The sequence below is a fragment of the Magnolia sinica genome, chromosome 5, assembly GCF_029962835.1.
Source record: "Magnolia sinica isolate HGM2019 chromosome 5, MsV1, whole genome shotgun sequence".
NCBI lineage: Eukaryota > Viridiplantae > Streptophyta > Magnoliopsida > Magnoliales > Magnoliaceae > Magnolia > Magnolia sinica.
In genome coordinates this window covers 37,579,688-37,589,677 of record NC_080577.1, presented here as the reverse complement: position 1 = coordinate 37,589,677, position 9,990 = coordinate 37,579,688, and the positions used below count along the sequence as shown (strand labels likewise).

At 35.6% G+C, this 9,990-nt stretch overlaps 1 long non-coding RNA gene across 3 annotated transcripts; it reads right to left on the bottom strand.

Moving 5' to 3' along the window:
• Positions 1-5,024: 5,024 nt before the first annotated feature.
• LOC131245945 (uncharacterized) lies at positions 5,025-9,748 on the bottom strand. 3 transcript variants are annotated; one of them, XR_009171044.1, is made up of 4 exons: positions 9,644-9,748; positions 8,970-9,198; positions 8,731-8,864; positions 5,025-8,527 (listed from the first exon to the last, which is right to left on the bottom strand). It is a non-coding gene; the product is annotated as an uncharacterized LOC131245945 (long non-coding RNA). The 3 variants fall into 3 exon arrangements; XR_009171043.1 differs by lacking the exon at positions 9,644-9,748 and having other exon boundaries at positions 8,970-9,475; XR_009171042.1 differs by lacking the exon at positions 9,644-9,748 and having other exon boundaries at positions 9,107-9,428.
• Between the last annotated feature and the right edge of the window lie 242 nt (positions 9,749-9,990).

Here is a 9,990-nt window from a genome sequence, read left to right as displayed (position 1 = left end):
AATCGGGTTCGGGTTTGGGATCGGGTTTAGGTTTGGGTTTTCAAGTTTAGGTTTAGGTTAAGTAATTGAGATTAGGATTAGGTGTAGGTTTAGGTTTAAGGATTTGAGAATACATTTAGGTTTTAGGTATAGGTTTAGTTTTTAGGTTTAAGTTAACGTTATAGGTTTAGGTGTAGGTTATAGGTTATAGGTCATAGCTTTAGGGAATTGAGAATAGGTTAAGGTTTAGGTTTAGGAAATCAGGTTCGGGTTCGAGATCGGGTTTAGGTTTGGGTTTTCAAGTTTAGGTTTAGGTTTAGGTTAGGGAGTTGAGATTAGGATTAGGTGTAGGTTTAGGTTTAGGGATTTGAGAATACATTCAGGTTTTAGGTTTTATGTTATAGGTTAATGTTATAGGTTTTGGTTTAGGTTTAGGTTAAGGTTTTAGGTTTAGGTTATAGGTTTAGGTTAGGTTTAGGTTTAGGTTTAGGTTATAGGTTATAGGTTATAGGTTATAGCTTTAGGAAATTGAGAATAGGTTAAGGTTTTGGTTTAGGAAATCAGGTTCGGGTTTAGGTTTGGGTTTTCAAGTTTAGGTTTAGGTTAGGGAGTTGAGATTAGAATTAGGTGTAGGTTTAGGTTTAGAGATTTGAGAATACATTTAGGTTATAGGTTTAGGTTTAGGTTTTAGGTTATAGGTTTAGGTTTAGGTTTTTGGTTTAGGTTAAGGTTAGGTTATCGATTATATATTTAGGTTATAGGTTAAGGTTTAGGTTATAGGTTTTGGTTTAGGTTAAGGTTATAAGTTTAGGTTTAGGTTAAGGTTTAGGTTTAAGTTTATGTTTGGTTTAGGTTATAGGTTTAGGTTAGGTTTAGGTTTAGGTTATAGGTTATAGGTTATAGTTTTAGAGAATTCAGAATAGGTTAAGGTTTAGGTTTAGGAAATCAGGTTTGGGTTTGGGATCGGGTTTCGGTTTGCGTTTTCAAGTTTTTGTTTAGGTTAAGTAGTTGAGATTAGGATTAGGTGTAGGTTTAGGTTTATGGATTTGAGAATACATTTAGGTTTTAGGTTTAGCTTTAGGTTTTAGGTTTAGGTTAAGGTTATAGGTTTAGGTTATGTTTAGGTGTAGGTTATTGGTTATATGTTATTGGTTATAGCTTTAGGGAATTGAGAATGGGTTAAGGTTCAGGTTTAGGAAATCAGGTTCGGGTTGGGATCAGGTTTATGTTTGGGTTTTCAAGTTTAGGTTTAGGTTTAGGTTAGGGAGTTGAGATTAGGATTAAGTGTAGGTTTAGGTTTAGGGATTCGAGAATACATTTAGGTTTTAGGTTTAGGTTTAGGTTATAGGTTATAGGTTAAGGTTATAGATTTTGGTTTAGGTTTAGTTTTAGGTTAAGGTTATAGGTTTAGGTTATAGATATATGTTAGGTTTAGGTTTAGGTTATAGGTTATAGGTTATAGCTTTTGGGAATTGAGAATAGGTTAAGGTTTAGGTTTAGGAAATCGGGTTCGGGTTGGGGATCGGGTTTAGGTATGGGTTTTCAAGTTTAGGTTTAGGTTTAGGTTTAGGTTAAGTAGTTGAGATTAGGATTAGGTGTAAGTTTAGGTTTAGGGATTTGAGAATACATTTAGCTTTTGGGTTTAGGTTTAGGTTATAGGTTATAGGTTTTGGTTTAGGTTTTAGGTTTAGGTTAAGGTTATAGGTTATAGGTTATAGGTTAAGGTTTAGGTTATAGGTTAAGGTTTAGGTTAAGGTTATAAGTTTAGGTTTAGGTTAAGGTTTAGGTTTAGGTTTAGGTTAGGTTAGGTTATAGGTTATAGTTTTAGGGAATTGAGAATAGGTTAAGGTTTAGGTTTAGGAAATCGGGTTCAGGTTCAGGATCGGGTTTAAGTTTGGGTTTTTAAGTTAAGGTTTGGGTTAATTAGTTGAGATTAGGATTAGGTGTAGGTTTAAGGATTTGAGAATACCTTTAGGTTTTAGGTTTAGGTTTAGGTTTAGGTTTTAGGTTTAGGTTAAGGTTATAGGTTTAGGTTAGGTTTAGGTGTAGGTTATAGGTTAGAGGTTATAGGTTTAGGTTAGGTTTTGGTTTAGGATATATGTTATAGGTTATAGGTTAAGGTTTAGGTTTAAGTTATAGGTTATAGGTTATAGGTTAAGGTTTAGGTTTAGGTTATAGGTTTAGGGTATGGTTTAGGTTAAGGGTGTGGTCTCTGCAAATACAGATATAAACACGGCCTGCTCCATTTGGCCAAGCCCTTCTAATACTGTCCATAGGAAATGGACAACTTCATCATGGTCATAATAGCAGTTCCCACCTTCCATGGACCCCCGCTCAACATCTGAATAGCTCCGACGCACATCCAAATCTGCTTCATCAATTTCGAGATAATATATAAACATGGGCCTGTCCAAATGGCCAGGCCATCCATATTGTTGTCCATAGGAAATGGACAGCTTCATCATGGTTATAACAGCGGTTCCCACCTTTCAGGGACCCCCGCTCAACATCCGGATAGCTCCGATGCACATCCGGATCTACTTCATCCATTTCGAGATAATATATAAACATGGGCCTGTCCAAATGGCCAGGCCACTTCATCAATGAATCATATAGTATGAAGGAAAGAAGACTCACCAATTTATATAGCAAGGGGAGAAAGTGTGAGTGTTTGGACTGTCACCCTTTCTTTGAATAATGGATGCATATTTCACAATGCAATCTGAGAATAAGTTAGTTTTTTAGTTTCTCTGACAATGCATATGAGCACAGATTTATATATAAAGATTTTAAAGATTATAAAACAGAGTAAATGATTATGTTAACTTCCAAGTATCGATTAAGAAGAAAAATGTAAATGATGATGGGAAAGAAATCTCGATATATTAAATTATTGAAGGACAATGAGACATACCAAGATTACAGGTGCTTAGAGAAAGATAACTGCACTAATGTTGTACCTAGCTACATTGACAGAAGAAAAAAATTATACGAATGAAATGCCAAAAAGCCAGGATATCATGGACCAAGAGGAAGATGAGTACCCTCAAGAAAAAACTCATGCCAAGCATATTTAATGCGACGAACTTTCATTATGTCTTTGGTTAGCTTCACCAAAGGTTTTATTTGCACTAGCAAGACAGATTAATAAACAACACCAATAAAACAGAAATTTACTTGGATGTAAAAGTTGAATGCCAATTTGCAACACAGAAGCAACAACCAGAAAATTGTGTATCTGAAAATATAAATAAAGAGCTAAAATTTGAGTACATCTGAGTGAAAAAATAACCATTTCAAAGATAAAATAAATAGTTAAAAACTTTACCATTTCATTATTGAACCTTGTAGTGGCAACATTGATCTGTGGGGCTAAAAATACATTAGCCTGCATAAAAAAATCTCAAGTTAGTTGGGCCTTTGAGGTCCTCAAATGATAGTAGAAGAAGCCAGAAAACTATTGAAATTAACCATCAAGCATTTTAAAAATTCCTCTCAGAAAATGAAGGAAAAGTACACAACTCACCTTGATGCCCATTCTCCCTCCTCCTTTACTCGGGCTTGGGATTGGCAATGCAAGGAGTTGCATTGGCGGAGTTAAAAAGGGGCTTAGGCTCCATTTGGTTTGTGACGACCAAATGGAGTCAATATGTTTAAATATAGAGTATAAAATTCATTCAAAATTACAAAAACCAAACCAAACAACATAAGGTGAAACCAGGACCATGAACTAGACCCTTTCTCTTCTCATTTTCATCTGGGACATATATCTTGAATTGATCTGTGGGAGAAATTTTGATTTGCAGTTTGAGCTTTTTGTGAAGATTACTGGAATGCTCTTAGAGATGGACAATTTTGAACTGCTGCTGCTATTGGAGTCGCCAGAATCGTTGGCTGCCAAAGTTGAAGAAGCGGTACAAGTACTCAAACTCTCGAAGGCCAAAGTTAATGGTGGTCAAGAAATTCTTCATCCTAATTACTTATTAGCTGAGGTTGCCGTCAACTAAAACTAAAAAGGGTGACAGTGATGGAAACTACCTCTCTCTCTTTTCTTTCTTTTTCTTTAGTAGAGGTTCTATTTTACAGTCTAAGATTGAGAGTTCGTTACCAAAATGAATTTTGTAGACCATTGGTTTTCATAACCTTTTTCTTTTAATGCTTTTTCATAGTTTTTACCCAATTTTTTTTTTTTTTTTGGTGATGTTCCAAGAGTTCCAATGATTCTTTGATTTAGGATCTTTTAATGCAATGAACAATTAGAGATGAGAGCTTTTAGAGACTTGCAAAATCAAATAGATATTTTCTATCCTTTTTTTCCCCTATTCCCTCTTTTATCATGTGCATGTAAGGTTGAATAAATGCATGCATACCAAATCAATACATATTCTGATATAGGTTAAGAATAGTAGTATTCAAAATCATGATTCTTTAAATTACTTATCGTGAATGTATCACTTATAAAGATTCAGCAGTACAATACTAAAATTCTTATCACCATGGATTGAATGTATCACCTGTTGCACCATTAAAGTCAAATATCGGTTCATATTAACATGATATAGCTCATTTTTTCCACCTTTGAATGTTAAGATAGAGTAATCTATAAATGGAAGAACCTGTATTTCTGAAAAAGAAAAAATAAAATCAGAAATTTTAGAGAGATTGAAGAGGGATAAACACAAACCACAGAAATGAAAGAAGGAAAAAAAATCAATCTTAATATGATCATGCTTTTTTTTTTTTTTGTATATATTACACACACACACACACACACACACACACACACACACACACACACACCCCACATGAGTAGTTGAAGCCATGATCTCAGTGTCTACCACTAAGCAACCTCCACATCATTCATCCGTTTTGACATCTCATTTTAGGGCATGAACCTCAAATGAAGCAGATCCAAATCTCTGGTTGACCATACAATAAAAAGCAGTGGTGATTGACCATTAAAAACAGTGGTGATTGAAGCATTAGTTTTATTACCATATTCTTCAATTGAAATAGAACTGTGTAGATTGTAGTGTCTTGTGACATCCAAGTAAATGAGGTGACATCCAACTGTTGCCATATTCTTGGATTGAATGAATTGTATAACTGTATGATGACATGCTTAAAAACAAACTGATCTACTTTACTAGAAATGTTGAGTCCACGCCGAATGGGGATCATAATTTTCCATAATCTTGACAATATATTTTTAGTAGAGAAAGAAGCAACCTCAAAAGCTCCCCCTTTACGAAGTCCATGTTGGGAGATTGGCAGTTTGCAATCCTATCATTAGTCCATTTATTTATGGCTGCAGTATTTCCACCAACTAGTGGGCCGGGAAAGGATTGCTAGCAAAAGCATGAAACTAATCACAAGCGCAGCTCCCAAAGCTTGCAGAATGATGTGTTTATAGGGAAGGGACATGATATTTCAGGTTTGAATGTTTTCATGCAGTTACATTTTTATCCAACCATTGGAAGTTTATAAAGACAAACAAGAACTCCTGAAATTTTGCAAGATTTTCACAGAATGATCAAGAAATGAGATAATTAGCCATACCCGAGAAGCTTCTTCCCTAAAATATAACCAAAGATGAACCCCAAAACGAATCTGAATTCAAAGATACAATACACAGGCAACTAGTCAGTCAAAATAAGAAGTACATAACCACACAACTAGAATGTCATCCAAGCACTCAAATTCAAAAAAAAAAAAAACAAACTTGAGACAGTTTTCTCTATCTTTCTCTCTTTAACTTCCAAGAGTGGTAGAGCTTCAAGCTAATCATTGATGCTACTAAGAAAATAAAGGAGCCTACGCTCGCACCTACACACAAAAGCCTAGAAACATCCCTACTAAGTTAACTTGTTCACCATTACCACCAGCAACTTTCCCCTCAAACAGAGTAATCTGATTCAGTTCAACATCTCTTCCCTTACCAACCTGTTAAAGTCAAGTAAGCAAATATTCCAACACTATAAACACATCACTGGATAATTAAAAATTATAGTCAGGGTCCCGCCCGCATCACAGGATCTAGGGTCGCAGCTAACTCATGTCTGACATTTTTAGCTTCACCAGTAATTTTTCAACTGGGCCCACAACTCAACTGGCGGTGACCGAGGTTGCCTTGCTATGGACAAACCATGCCCTAAAATCTCATTTGCTTCAATGTCCAACTGAGTTGGGTCAAAACAACAAGAAGGGAGTAGATTTATTAAAATTTCATTGGTCTTATTTATTAAAATGGAATTATAGGAGATCCATAGTATGTATAATATACTCGGTTTTCAATTTTGTAGAAGTGACCCATGGTTCAGCAGTCCCATACATTGGAGCATCATAAGAGACCACAGTGAGGCAGGAAATCTTAACAGATTGCATCTATTCTTAAACATTTGTTCAAATTGGAATGATTAGATGAAAGAAACATTTGTCTAGATTTAAATGTTCCCTCCACAAAACATCTAAAAATTCAGACCAGAGGACGATAAAAAAAAGCAATGTATAACCATATCCTATTACAAAGCAGATTATATAGTCATACAGTAGCACCCATGTCAAAATTTATATATCATATCCTCCGTTCATTCGAGTTGCTTGAGTAGACCTGCTAGCAGCATATAACAACAAAGGGGAATAGTCAGTTTGGAAGTCTTAGCTATCCATTAAGTTGTGGCAGATGATGTGCTACCACAGCTCGGCAGACCATGCATCTAGTTTTCCCCGTCTACCCAAGATACAGATTGTGTGGTTTGGCAATCTGTTCCTTTTTTTTTTTTTCAGGATGTTATATCCAAATAGGCCATAAATCTAGCCGAAGGTAAGTGGACTGAAACTTGCACCAAGCTGTAAGTCAGACCCAGTCTGTCTATCTTAAGGATCCCACTATGCTCTGTCACAAGACTCAGGCCTACCAACTCAAAAGGTAGGCAACCAATTTTTATTGGTCATCAACTAGTTTTGTTAACTGTGGTCCACCTATTTTGTTAATCAATCTAATTTTTTTTTGGAAGAGCATCCACATTTACACTTTATTACACCTGAAAATCTTGGATAGTTTGGATCAATAGAGTCATTTGCATATGCAAATCATCATGCTTTGCCAGATAATCAAATAACTTAAAAAAGAAAAAGGAGGAGATTGCCAATCTTACAGCATCTAATTCATCCATGGAGAGGACCAAAGACTGCACTAATATGATCAAGTGACTAAAAAATATAGTACAAATGTTCCATAATTTTAAGAAAAGTCAGATGATCATACAGTACCATATCAATTCAAATTCTTGATATATAAAAGATGAACATGGCATTTTGAAGAAATTCCAGAAAGATTCATGATTTAAAAAAAAAAAAAACACTATACCTATATACCCACCAACCGTACGCTCATAACTATGATGTGCTAGATTTCAAAAAGGCAAAAGACATCACATAATTTCTCAATGAAACATACACTTGAAATAGTATCTCACCTGGAATTATCGTTTCAACCCGGTAGTTCATAGCTAACAACAACCAGTTAGACATATCTAATGAGGAACATTGTGGGGATGTTCCAACCACAATGTGGCCAAATTGTGAACTTTTGAGACCACCAAAAGTCAAGATTTTCAAGCTACAGTACATACGAACCAATGCATGTAAGTGGGACAAATGGGAAGGCTCCAAGGCCTTCCAACTTTACATGTGCAACAAAAATTTTACTACTACTTCCAAAGGCCTAGCTAAAATGGGCAGGAATATGAATAGAAATTCTACTTCATGCTTAGTAGCCAAGATGGTTACGACACCCCATATTAGAGCACAAGTCATGGACTCAAGTCCATTTGTTGTAGACATTTCAATCTGGCCTTAAATGATATGTAATCCTACCATCTAAAAAAGACGAAAGAGAGGGCTTAAGTCCATTTGATATGTAAAAGTTTGAATGATGTTCTGAGTGGCTATGACATGTAAAACAAAGTGGCTCAAGTATAACAACTATAAGACAAAGAGAAGATAGGTAGCAAACACACCATCTCAGCGTAGGAAGCAAAGGTACATGGAATTATATGAGATCTTTCACTATTTTTTTTATTCACAATAGTTAAAACATATTTAATTCATCAGAATACTAAATGTATGAGAAAGGAAAGGAAAAAGAAAACACATCTACCATCAAAGGAATCCACGAACAATGTTACAACCCAAATTGCAACAATAACAATAATATAAGTGTATATTAATAGACTAGAGATAAAGTGATATAAAGTGCTATATAGAAAGTAATATGTATCAAAACCTTAAAAAACTAAGGAGTCCTTATGATTTCCTTATATATTTGGCAATCTCTGCCCTTGTTTTGACAAACTTCTATTTTTATCTACTAAATTTCATGAATTGTCAAAGAAAAATCCAAAAAGAGATGTTGGTGGGTACAAACCATTTTTTTCAGAGTTGAAAACCACATCATGGAGGCTGTTAGCAACAACAATCTTGACATGGAAATTGTTAACTTCAGGAATAGTCACAGATTTCACAAATATGTCTTTATGTTTCCATCCTACATTTAAGTTAGTCAAGTCAGAAAACACATGATCAATAACAGTGGATCTTAATTTGTGAATATCATTATAACTATATGGAAATGTCAGATCTAAAATTTCTTATACATAGTAGAATAGGCATGCAAGAAATCTGAACTTCAACAATAAACTTGCATGCGATGTGAAAAGAAAAATGCAAAGAAAGGAGGAGAAGCATCACCGTATACTCCTTCAACCAAGGTGCAATATGTTGTGGTTGTAGATTTGGCTTAAGATATTTATGGCCATCATTGGTTTATATGATGATGAGTACACTTGTTCCTCTCTAAGGCCAAAGTACTGTTAAAAGAAAAGCTAATTCCAAAAAAAAAAAAAAACATAGAACATTAGAAAAACACATCCAAAACATGCAAATGTTAGGAAAAAAAAAAGCTTCTATTCCAGAATGTTGGAAGCTACCATTAGGGGCAAGGCTCCAAATGTGTATCGAGTTGTGTGTCATTCATCACCGATATGTGCCATTACCTAGCAGTTTCCAAATGGTAGTTTAAAACTTTTATTATGAGTGCATTCAATATGATGAGTCTATCGCTTACAAAGATCTAATGCGAGGAAGCTTCCTAGCTCAGGTGCCAGTGTCCCCACAAGATAGGGATCTCGAAAGTTCCTGTAAGTAAAACAAGTCAGGCTACAGAGAAAATCAAATAATGTTAACACCAAAGTAATAGGAGAAATAGCCATTAGAAATTTATCAATCATTCTTACAAAATAAAAAATAAAAAAATCAGTACCTCCACAATCAATAAATAAGAGAACTATAGAAGTTGAATAAACAATAGATCTACATAGAAACCCTATACTGGAATTGATCCCATAAGAATAGATCTACATCCTTGAATCAATAGATCCCATAGGAATAGATTTATAGCCCTGAATCAATAGATCTCATAGTATTAGATCAGAAAGGTTCTTACTTGAAGCAGAGGACCCATAACATGGTTTTATCCACGAAGGTTCGTCGGCGGCCATCGACAACAATGGATATGGCTGCCGCTGCCATGGCTACTGCCTAAATTCCAGCCATTGAAAGGGAAAGTGAGAGAGACAAAGATGGAGAGAGAGAGAGAGAGTACCATCCCTAAATTCCAGCCATTGAAAGGGAGAGAGAGAGAGAGAGGGGAGAATGAGAGTGGAGTAGAGATTGGGAGAGAGAGAGAGGGGGTTCGGGAACGGAGAGAGAGAGAGAGAGAGAGAGAGAGAGAGAGAGGGATGGAGCGATTTTTTGGGCGTGGCTTTGTTTTGAGCGAGCGCCCATTTTTGGCGTCGATTGGGTGGACGGACCCATTGACGGTCCTGTCAAGGGCTCCGTGGGGCCGACCATGATATATTTGGTTTATCCATTCCGTCCATGAATTTTTATAAATAATTTTAGTTCTTGATGCCAAAATTAAAATATATTGAAGGCCTAAGTGGACCACAC